We start from the raw sequence: 12,347 nt of genomic DNA, 5'->3' as shown, positions 1-12,347 counted from the left end.
CATTATTTCTTCAAATAGGTTTTCAATATCTTGCTCTCTCTCATCTTCTGGCACCCCTATATAATTCTGATGTTGGTACGCTTGAAGCTGTCCCAGAGGCTCCTAACACTATCTTCGTATTTTCAGGTTCTTTTTTCATTTTGCTTTTCCAGTTGGGTGTTTTTTGCTTCTTCGTATTTCAAATCTTTGACTTGATTCTTGCGCTCCTCTGGTCTGCTGTTGGGTGTCTGTATAATATTCTTTATTTCAGTCAGTGTATGCTTAATTTCTAGTTGGTCCTTTATCACAACATCGAGGATCTCATTAGATTTCTTGTAGATCTCATTAAGTTTATCGGCAGTTTCTAGAAAATTATTGAAAGACCTTAAAAGTGCGGTTTTGAGCTCTATATCCTCCATTTCTGTCATGTTTCTTTGTCTCCGCATTTTTTATGCTTTCTTGGTTCACCCCCTTGTGGTCTTTGTGCGCAGTCTTGTTGTAGTTAAGCCTTGATTGTTGTCGGTAATACTGGGGGTGATTTGACCTCCAGGCCAACTGGCTATGAGAATCAGCTGTGTCTGCAATGGGAGAACTTCTGTGCTGGATCTCTAGGGCGGTGCTAATCTAGCCTTTGCCTGAGGCTATCCCGCAAATGCCTCTGTGAAGGGCTTGGCCGGGGCGGGTCCCCAGGGATCTACAGGGCTGGCGGAGCGAGCAGTTATGGCTGCTCTCAGTCCCGTCCCCAGGTGCTCTGCCTCTCAGAGTCCCAGCAACTGCTGCAAACCTTGGAGAGAAAGCTGCCTTCGAGTTCCGACCGAAGCCAGACAGTCCCGTTTGAGTCTGGGTCCCTAGAGACTCACCCGGATCTGGAGCTCAGAGTCTGAGACTCCCTCCCGATTGAAACAGACAACCGTGCCCTCAGCTGCCAGCCCGCTCTGCATGCACTCCGCACCTTAGTATTTTACTTCAGCACTGCGCCTCCTCTGAGTCTCGGTATGCTTTTCTTTTTCCTCCTAGTTGTAGAACTTCCACTCAGCCAGCCTTCCTGTGGTTCTGGATGATGTCAGTTCCGTCTTTTAGTTGTATTTTTGAAGTGGTTGTTCGAGGCAGCAAACTCCGGCGTTAACCTATGCCACCATCTTGGTTCCTCCTCTAGGCTCTCTTTTTGACTTTTGTGTTTCCACTTTTTAAAAGATTCCCATTAGTATTAAAATAGCTAGCTACATGGGCGAATGCTTATTTCTATGGCTAAACCACAATAACTCTGAATCTCCTAATTTTTCATTTCTCGTAATCCAATAAAAATAATCTCTTTAGTGTTTTATTTTGTTTTCCCTGTATGAAACATTCAGACAGAGTTTATTTATGGTCAAAAATGGAAGTAGCCTGTCTTTCTCTGTTAATCTTAGCAAATTTATTATCAAGACCTTTGGTGTCTTCTCCTGTACATTTTCTGACAGTCACCCCCTCCCCACCCCCACCCTCCCGCTTTCCATGCTGCCAGGCCCTTAGTTAGGTTTCTCCTTTTCCTAGCCATGGCCTATAATTGTTTGAAAATGTCACCTCATTTGGCCTCCAAGGCTCTGCTGTGGCTGCCAAAGTTTTCTGCTTGATTCCACCACCACCATTTACAGCATGCTTATTATGACCCAGGCAATAGGCCAACTATTTTCCAAATATAATCTCATTTAATTGTTATAACATTCCTATAAATAGGTATTATTATGTCCATTGGGTAAGTGAAGACACTGAGGTACAGAGTAGTCCAGCAAAGGCCCCACAATTGAATAATCAACAGTGGAACTTGGTTTTGAACCCAAGATTGTCAGAATCCAGAACCTGCATTTTCAGTCCCTCCTCCTTGTTGGCTGTCTGTAGTGCATATGCTTGGGAAATGCTCGTTCTTTTCCCTTATGCCCTCATAGTAGCAAAAAAATGCAATCTATATTTACCTCCCAACCCTCCAAAAAAGCTGTGAGCACTGGAGATGGGATTTATTATATACCTCATCTTCACGAAGAGAATCTGGGTATTTTGTTTTTGTGAATTTTACAATCTAATTTTTTTTTTTTAAAAGATAGATTTTTTTGAAAGATCCATGCATGTACCATTTTAGTGCATTGTTCTCTACAAGGTTAAATATGAGTCAGTCAACTCTGCGTCAATATGCTTTTCCTATGTCTTTTCTTAAGACTATTGACTTGTAGAAAATAGGGATGACTTAGTTTTTCTTACCTATAAGGGAACACACTACCATATGGGAAAATGGGCTTCATGGGCTTCTGTGTTAGGCAGAATTTGTGTTAGCCTTTTATTTGCTTCACAAATTCCATGATCTCTTGACGCTTTAATTTCTATCTTTATCTATTAAATGAATTAGTAATATACCACTACCAGGGTGATTGAGGTTAGACTGTAAAGTACATAGCCTAGTATCTGGCACATAATAAGCTCATAATAAATATTACACTGCTGATGGCATTGAACATGTGACAGTTATATTTAGAAAGGGTATAACATTGATGAGTTGATAATAGATTATTATTGTATTTCACAAGATGAAAGCTGGAACCGTATGTATGTGTTTTTGACATTAAGTATTGTGTGTTTAGGGAAAATGTGGTTTTCTCATTTGGAATAAAAATGACCTTGTGGAAGTCCTTGATATGACAGGAAGCCTTTTCAGAACAGTTAGCTGTTAAAGGAAAAAAGTGAGACACATGGCTTAGATTTATCTTTGAAATACACAATTTAACTTTTAAATGAAGGGGGAAAATGCTTGGGGGGAAATGTATTTTTGGTTATTTGAAGAGTAAATGCCATAAACTCCTAGTCTTTCCCATATGCACTTAATATATACTTGGGTTAACAGATCAGGGCAGAGGTGCACAAATTTCATTGTATCTATTATTTAAGCCATCATGTTGGGTCAGCAGAGTTGCTGACCTCCAGGCAGTCCTCTGCGACAAGATGAGGTGGATACAACCCAGAATTTCTTGCCTAAACTGCACCTTATGTATCAACCGATTAGGAGAAATTAAATGTGACTCTCATTCCTTATTTGCTTTGTAGATGACCTAAGGAAAAATAAAAATATGAGGCAGTTTCCTCTCCTCCCTCCAATCTCTGTTGGCTTTATCTGTCATTAATTAGTGTTTGCTCATGGAATACTAAGCAATTTTGATATTTATTGGGACTATGCATGGTTAAGCAAGCAAATCAAGAAAAAACAGCCTTAGACTGCATTTTGAGACAAATATATAATTTAGGATTTATCAGACATTCGGGCACTCCTATCCCAGCAGAGCACGTGACTACTGCTCAGTCAAGGCCTCAGGTACAGGTTTCTGTGAACAGGGTTAGGAGCTGACTGCTGCACAATGGAGAATAGGAGTGACAAGAAGGAGCAAGTCACCTAGGCTATTGGTTCCCTGGGATAGGGTTATCAGATTTAGCAAAAAACAATAACCACAAATAAACAAATAATAAAAGCAGGATGCCCAGTCAAAGAGAATATCAGATAAACATGAATAACTTTTTAGCATAAGTATCTTCCAAATACTGAATGGGACATATTCCGCTAAATAACAACACAGTCAGAACTTTGAATTGAACTGGGCCTCCTGCATTTTATCTAGCAACACTACCCTGGGAATATGACAAAGGCAGATGTGAAGGCAGAGCCCTGGGTCCAAGGCAGACACATTGAGGAGCAAGCAGAAACTGACACAATGAACTGGGGTAAGAAGACCTTGAAAATTAGGAGACTCCTGTTTCATAATAGGGAAGGTATTCGATCTCCTGGTTATACCAAGAACCAGGAATTTTGGTTCTTTAGGGTGTGCCCTCCTCAGGCCAGTGTATCTCAGTGGTTAGAATGTTGACCCTTGCACGGAATGGTCTCAGGTTTGATCCCTGCTCAAGTGCACGAATCTGGATTGCAGTATACTCCCTGCCTCTGGTTGGGGCAGGAGGCAACCAGTCAATGTGTCTCTCTTACATTGATATTTCTCTCTATTTTGTTCTCTCTCTCTCCCTCCCTCCATTCCACTCTCTCTGAAAAGCAAAAGAAAAAATATCCTCAGGTGAGGATTAAAAAAAAAAAAAAAAGATCCTCCATATCACCACAGGAAGAAACACTGGGCAGATCCTTAGGATTAAACAGATTGCAGTGGGAAATGCCCTGGCCTGTGAAATGGTAGATCTGTGATCGAGCCTTGCTTCTGCCACTTATTAGGAGCATAACTAGTCAAATGCACCAATCTCTATAAATTCTAGGATCCTTGTACCTAAAGTGGAGTGGCGCTGATCTGGATCACTCATTCTTAAATGTGTTACTGGCTGAGAATCTACAATTCATCAGAATCCCTCTTCCTTTTATGTCTTCCATTTTTTTTCCTCTCTACTTCTTTCTCATTAGTACCCAAGCCTCATTTAGCTTATTGAGCTACCTAAATAATTAACTAAATAAGTGTCTTTAACCTTATGTCCTCTGTTCCTCCACCACTGATACGTCTTTTTCCTTCTTCTCAGAGCCAAATATCTTGAAAAAATAATCCCCACTGGTTGTGTCTCTTTGTCCTCTCCACTTTTCCACCCACTGTGGTCTGGTTAAGATTACTAACAACCTCTTAACTACTCAATCAAATGGACACGTTTCAGAGTTTTTCATCCATGACTTTTTGGTAGCATTTGGCACTGCTAGGATACCCCTCTTCATTATGCAGTCTATACACTCATTTCCTTTGGCTTTGAGATAGCCTACGTACCTTCACAACTCTGAATGTTCTTTATATGGTATATGAGCAATTAGGAGGGGTTCCTGCTTACTTTCTGCTCAGTCACCATATTGTCCCTTCACTGGCTTATGCATTGCCATGCTTCAATTGGCATTCTCTTCATGGATGAATTACAATTCCAACACTCCAACCAGATTTTTCATTTGAGCTCCATACTGGCATCTCTAACTATCTTGATACCAAAAGCTGATACCCTATGGCCACCTCAGATTCAATAAGACCTAAACCCCTGTTGCTCCTCTGCCAACAAAACATACAAAGAATGCCATTTGTTTTTTCTAACAACCAAGGGTGGTAGCAAGATGTAACTTCTTGTTCAATTCCTATTCCTCAAATAAATGTTCTCTGGAAGCAGACAAACAGTAGCCTTTTGTACTTATAATGATTCGTTTTTGAAAGGTGAATATGCTAATTATGGCTGAAGTACCCTTTTGTCTGACCATATATCTCCATAAGAGGTATTCCCAACATCTTCAGTTGTTACCTGATTGTCTGAGAAATGTATGCTGTTGACAATATTCTATATGCTTTTCTGGTTGTACATAATTTTTGACATACTTCTCTATTTTACCACATGCAAAGTCATTGCTATCCTCACTGTGTTATCAATGCTTGTCATAATTTGAGCTCATGAAGCAGAATGTCCCAAGAGGCATATGGGGATGGTATATTCTCTTCTCATGCACCTTCTGGCAACTAAACAAGGAATATTTATCAGAGACCTCAGTTCAAGCTACATACACTAGAGTAATTTTGTGCATTGTGGGTGAACTTCAATTTACCAAGGGTTATGCTTCTCAAGGATCATTTTAAACACATTTTTGTAAAAAAAAATCACATGTTCCTAGTGATTTACATGATCATTTCAGAAATATGTGCTCTAATTAAAAATGTTGGCACTAAAGTAAATTAAAATCATTCTTTAATGTAAAAAACTCTGCAATAACACATTTATTATGAAAGAAGGGCTTTTGAAAAATTATCCACAAGACACCAGAAATAAGTAAAATACCTCACTGTGTCTTCTTTGTAGTTTCATCAAACTTAAAGATAAGTTACACTAGAAACAAACAAGATACTATTCATCTTAATTTCCTAAATTTTGTTTGTATTTTTTTTTATTTATTGCTTAAAGTATTACAAAGGGTATTACATATGTGTCCATTTTATCCCCCCGCCCTAGACAGTCCCCTAGCCTCCCCTATCCCCCAGTGTCTTATGTCCATTGGTTATGCTTATATGCATGCATACAAGTCCTTTAGTTGATCTCTTACCCCCCTACCTCCTGCCCCCCAACCCTCCCCGGCCTTCCCACTACAGTTTGACAATCTGTTTGAGGCAGCTCTGCCTCTGTATCTATTATTGTTCAAAAGTTTATAATGGTCTCTATTATCCATGAATGAGTGAGATCATGTGGTATTTTTCCTTCATTGACTGGCTTATTTCACTTAGCATAATGCTCTCCAGTTCCATCCATGACATTGCAAATGGTAAGAGTTCCTTCCTTTTTATAGCAGCATAGTATTCCATCGTGTAGATGTACCACAGTTTTCTAATCCATTCATCTACTGATGGGCACTTAGGCTGTTTCCAGATCTTAGCTATGGTGAATTGTGCTGCTATGAACATAGGGGTGCATATATCCTTTCTGATTGGTGTTTCTGGTTTCTTGGGATATATTCCTAGAAGTGGGATCACAGGGTCAAATGGGAGTTCCATTTTCAGTTTTTTAAGGAAACTCCATACTGTCTTCCATAGTGGCTGCACCAGTCTGCATTCCCACCAGCAGTGCACAAGTGTTCCTTTTTCTCCACATCCTCTCCAGCACTTGTCGTTTGTTGATTTGTTGATGATAGCCAGTCTGACAGGTATGAGATGGTACCTCATTGTTGTTTTGATTTGCATCTCTCGGATGATTAGTGACTTTGAGCATGTTTTCATATGTCTCTTGGCTTTCTGAATGTCCTCTTTTGAAAGGTGTCTATTTAGGTCCTTTGCCCATTTTTTGATTGGATTGTTTATCTTCCTTTTGTTAAGTTGTATGAGTTCCCTATAAGTTTTGGAGATTAGGCCCTTATCAGATATGACTTTGGCAAATATGTTTTCCCACACAGTGGGTTTTCTCGTTGTTTAGTTGATGGTTTCTTTTGCTGTGCAGAAGCTTTTTATTTTGATGTAGTCCCATTTGTTCATTTTTTCTTTAGTTTCAAGTGCCCTAGGAGCTGTATCAGTGAAGAAATTGCTTCGGCATATGTCTGAGATTTTGTTGCCTTTAGATTCTTCTAGAATTTTTATGGTTTCCTGTCGTACATTTAAGTCCTTTATCCATTTTGAGTTTATTTTTGTGTATTGCATAAGTTGGTGGTCTAGTTTCATTTTCTTGCATATATCTGTCCAATTTTCCCAATACCATTTATTGAAGAGACTATCTTGGCTCCATTGTATGTTCTTGCCTCCTTTGTCAAATATTAATTGAGCATATTGGTTCGGGCCGATTTCTGGGCTCTCTATTCTATTCCATTGATCTATATGCCTATTCTTGTGCCAGTACCAGGCAGTTTTGAGAACAGTGGCTTTGTAATACAACTTGATATCTGGTATTGAGATCCCACCTACTTTGTTCTTTTTCAGGATTGCTGCAGCTATTCGGGGTCTTTTTTTATTCCAGATGAATTTTTGGAGAGTTCGTTCTAGATCTCTGAAGTATGCCGTTGGTATTTTAATGGGAAGTGCGTTGAATTTATAGATTGCTTTGGGTAGTATGGACATTTTAATGATGTTGATTCTACCAATCCATGAACATGGTATGTTCTTCCATCTGTTTATGTCTTCCTCTATATCTTTTTTCAACGTCCTGTAGTTTTCTGAGTAGAGGTCTTTTACCTCTTTAGTTAAGTTTATTCCTAGGTAGCTTAATTTTTTTGGTGCGATGGTAAACGGGATTGTTTTTATAATCTCTCTTTCTGAAAGTTCACTATTCGTGTATTGTTTGTATTTTTTAATTTTAGGAAAGGAAAAGTTTATTTAGGATGGAGTGAAGCTCATAGAAAGGAGTCGTCTTAGTCTTTGAAAAAGCAAAATATCATAGATTGGGTGGCTCAAACAACAGACATTTATTTATTTCTCATAGTTCTGGAAGCTCAAAGTCTGAGAGCAGGATGCCTTCAGGGTCAGGTTCTAGTGAGGACCCTCTTCCAAACTTGCAGATAGCTCCCTCTTGCTGTGTCCTCACATGGGAGAGAGAGAGAGAGAGAGAGAGAGAGAGAGAGAGAGAGAGAGAGAAAGAGAAGAGAGAAAATGAGCTTTCTGGTCTCTTCTTGTAATAGCACTAATCCCCCTCATACCTCATCTAAGCCTGATCACTTTTCAATGCTTCAGCTCCTAATATCATTACATTAGGAGTTAGGATATTAACATAGGAGTTTTGTGAGGAGATAGCATTCAATCTGTGAGTGGGATAGTCTACCTGCCAGGAAAATTCTGCATATTTATAAGTTGGTCGCAAATTTTTGCTTTGAGTTAAAGAGTATTTGGCTGAGTTCATTATGTAAACTGTGAATTAAGTCTTAGTAGATTTGTTGTTCTATTCATCTCAAGATCTATGGCATTGAATAAGTTGATGTCAGGGAAGTTTTTATTGTGTTCTTAGACTATTGTTTACCCGGAAGAAAAAAGTTCATAAACCTTGATAAAGGCTACCTTTTCTAGCATTTTGAATTGGCCGTGTGTCAATTCTCTGTATGTACTTAGCTGGGCACAGAATAAGGTTGAGGAGTAGTCAGGTAAAGAATTTAGCTGAGTGAAATGAATAGGGTCCAGCTTTTCATTCTTCTCAAATCTTTCTGGGGTTGCTATTTTATGTGATTATTGATCATTTCAATAGACTTTAGAATGATGACACTTAGGAAAAAGAACTCATTTTTTGGGGGGGGGAGTTATTTTAATTTTTAGTGAAACTGTATATCCTCACAAAATCATGTATATAAGTATTTATAATAACACAACCCCAAACTGGAAATAATCCTGATGACCATCAATTGGTGAATGAATAAACATACACTGGAATACTACTACTCAGCAATAAAAATAGTGTACTATTGATAAATGCTACAAAATAATTGAACTTCAAAACATTTTGTATGGTGAAATAATTCTAATCCATAAGACTATCATTTCATGTATATAAAACACTGAGAAAATACAAATGTATGGAGACACAAAGCAGATCAGTGGTTGCTACATGGCAAAAAGGACTAATTTAGAATTAGGGGCACAAAGGGATAATGCCCCTCATTTGGAGGTGATGGAAGTGTTCTAAAACTGTATTGTGGTGATGAATGCAGAAGTCTATAAATTTTATAGAAAGCATCGAATTGTACACTTGCAATGAGTGAATTTATATAAATTATACTTCAGTAAAGCTGTTGGGGAAAAAAATAAACTTCTAATAAAGCTTCCCATTTTTCCTTAATGTAAAATTCTGGAAAGCCCATATCTTAGGGATTGTCTTTGCTCTGGTCCTGTGCAGATTTCCCTATTTTTAGATACTGCTGATCTTAACTCCATGATCTTTACACAAATCCTCTGGAGTCTATTCAGAAGCATTACTGGCTAACTGGACACCCATTTCCTTGGAATGATGGTATGGGGGGAGATGGGGCTACCCTGACCACAGAGTTATCTGTGACTTTCAGGCACAAGTTGCTTAGCAGAAGGACAGGGAATATAAACAATTAATTGGCAGGCACTGGTTGAAGACCTCAGTCTTTTCTGGCACTGTCACCCAGACAAAAGTGTAGTGTGGCCTGGGCAAATCAATCTAATAGTTGCACTTGATTCCTGTTATGAGCCACAGGGGTACAGTACCTGATGTATCAAAATTCTTGAATAATGTCCATCAGCACTTTGCTATCGACGTATTGAACATTGAGCATGTCCTCGCTTGAGGAGCACTCTGCTTGTCTCTAAATCAGAATCTTTGGAAAAAATGCAGAGCACTGTTGAAAAGCAGATAATAAACAGTAATGGAGCAAGAACCAGGCCATGTTAGTGCTGTTAGTCACGGCAAATGCATCGGATATTTTTCCCCTAATCTATAACTCTCACCATTACTCCTTTGTGCAGAAAGAAAATGATGTTTATAAATTTGTCTGGCTAGCCCATCTTTCAAAAGAGTTTTTACATATTAATTCAGCTCATAGAACCAAATGCCTAAGTGTAGTTTACAAAGAGAGCATCAACTCAAAATGCAATTTTTGGCATTTGTTTTGCAGTCACTAAAAGATGGGAAATAATTTTTAATTGTTTACAACTGACATAGAAGCCCTACTGATTGAATCATTATAAATGGTATGTATGGATGCCCTGAGTTATTCTTTGACTTGAGAAATCATACAAACAGAAGAAATATGATTGTGCAGGTGACCCTATTAAAACATGGCTTTAAGGGGATGGAACTGTGCTTTTCATAAAAAATTCACCATCTGCCATGATACTTTGCTGTGCACAGCCTTCAGAAGCTGTGATTAGACTGTGGCAGATCTAAACCTGACCGAGACCAAGTCATTCTATAATGTCAACAAACTGTCAGACCAACACAATCACATTAGGAGCCGTAAGAGAAAAAGGGGGGCGGGGATGAGGTCTCCAAACTTAAGGAAATTGAATTTGTTTTCAGAGATAAAATACACTTACTTTTTAAAGCAAAATGAGATAAAATATACTCATTTTATCAAATCAAATCATGATGAGTGCCAACATGCTTTCTGAGAGGTTTGAGTGTTGGTTGGAAGGGTCAAAGAAAAAAATTGGGAGGAGGTAGTACTACAGGTTTACCTTAAATAGGGTGAAGTGGGCCAATTAGAGAAGAAAATGGGGGCAGTTGGTGGTTGGTGGGGGAGAAGGATCCCGGAGGTGTTGAACATGGAGGAGGAAAGGCTTAAGTATGTTTTGTGAACAGTGAGGACCGTGGTCTGGCTATAGCAGAAAATATATATTGTAGAGTCAGGAGATAAAGTTGGAAAGTATCTTAAGCTTTGTGGATTGACTTGAATGCTAGAATTACAGGTTTAGATTTATTCCATAAATGGTGAACCAATGAAGGTTTTTGAACAGGGATGTGACATTAGTGCAGATGATATTCTAAAAACAATATGCCAACTCTATATGGGATAGATTGGAAGGGGAAAACCCTGAATGCTAGGGGATTGGTTAGAAAGTGACAGGAAAGAACAGATTGAAATTAAAAAATGGGTAGGTGTGGAGTAAAAACTAAAAACATATTCTCTTTTCCTTCTCCCAAATATACAAGTTAACCCACAGTTACACATCTGGATGAATAGGAGAGTGATTGTAGATCATTGGCCAAAAGTATTAATTAAGAGAGAGAGCTAGGATAAGTGGGAAATGACAAATTTTAAGTAACAAATGTTGAAAGCTTTGTGTTGAACAGATATCTAAGGAGGTCATTGACAGGCTAATTTAAAGGCACCACACTGATGGTGTCGTGTTCTGTTGTATTTACAGAATGCCTGTGGCAAGACCTGTAGACAGTAAGTGCCCTATACACATCAGGTGAATAAATGGGAATAAATCAGTATTTAATAATGGAGATTTGGCTTAAATGTTGAGAACACAGATTTAGAAGTTATCTGCACAGAGGTCATAGTTCAAATTGTGGAAAAGAGAAAAGTCTTGGGGAAGTCTAGTGAGAAAGTACAGTAATAAAAAGCAATAGCATCGGTAAGAAAAATAGCAGCTTTGATGCACAGATTTTCTACCAGTTTAAGATGATAGGTAAAAACAGTATTTCAGTGGTAGTCTTAGAATAAAAAGGTTTCTTGAATCTTTAAGCATTTTTGAAAAATGTGATTATCTGAGAATTAAGTACACTTGGTTGCTATAAATGTTTATATGATAGACTGTGAGGAAAATGAAATGCATAATAGTGCCTAAATGTCAGCTCTATTGCACAGTTATTTTTATTGTTTGCCAAAAGTGAAGAAAATGTGTGTCACATGCACATTGATGAACATCACATAGTGACAAGCAAAGCCCATTTACTTCCTCTGGGGTGATATTTTACTCCACTCATGATTATTTAAAAATTAATTTTGGAAACTGAATGAAGCATAATTTTAAAAATCTCTATTCTGAGCAGTTTATAGTCCAAGCCTAGAAAATATTTCTTGTGAGTTTCCAAAAGGGATTTTTGCCACAATGTCAAAAAAATACCATCCATATTTTTCTTATAGTAGGAGTGGAGGAGACTCAGTATTTTCCACTTTAAAATCATTTTTAAGATATTGTCCTTGAAATCTTCACCAAGTGGCAACAATTCATTTTTTTAGCATTATTATGTTGTATCCATATCTATGTTGCGGCTATAAATACTTAGAATTTAATATTATGAGAAATGAGGTTGGAAATTTTCTCTTGAAATTTCAGATTCAGTATACTCAATACTTAAAGTGTATCTGCCAAACAGCCAAGACCCACTGACAGTTATAATTTTTTCAAGTTTGACACAGTTGGTCTTTTCTCTGCTATTCCAAAAATAGGTCACTTGGT

Source organism: Myotis myotis, unplaced genomic scaffold (assembly GCF_014108235.1).
Source record: "Myotis myotis isolate mMyoMyo1 unplaced genomic scaffold, mMyoMyo1.p scaffold_m19_p_1, whole genome shotgun sequence".
Taxonomy (NCBI): domain Eukaryota; kingdom Metazoa; phylum Chordata; class Mammalia; order Chiroptera; family Vespertilionidae; genus Myotis; species Myotis myotis.
Note: the sequence above shows the minus strand (reverse complement) of the source record.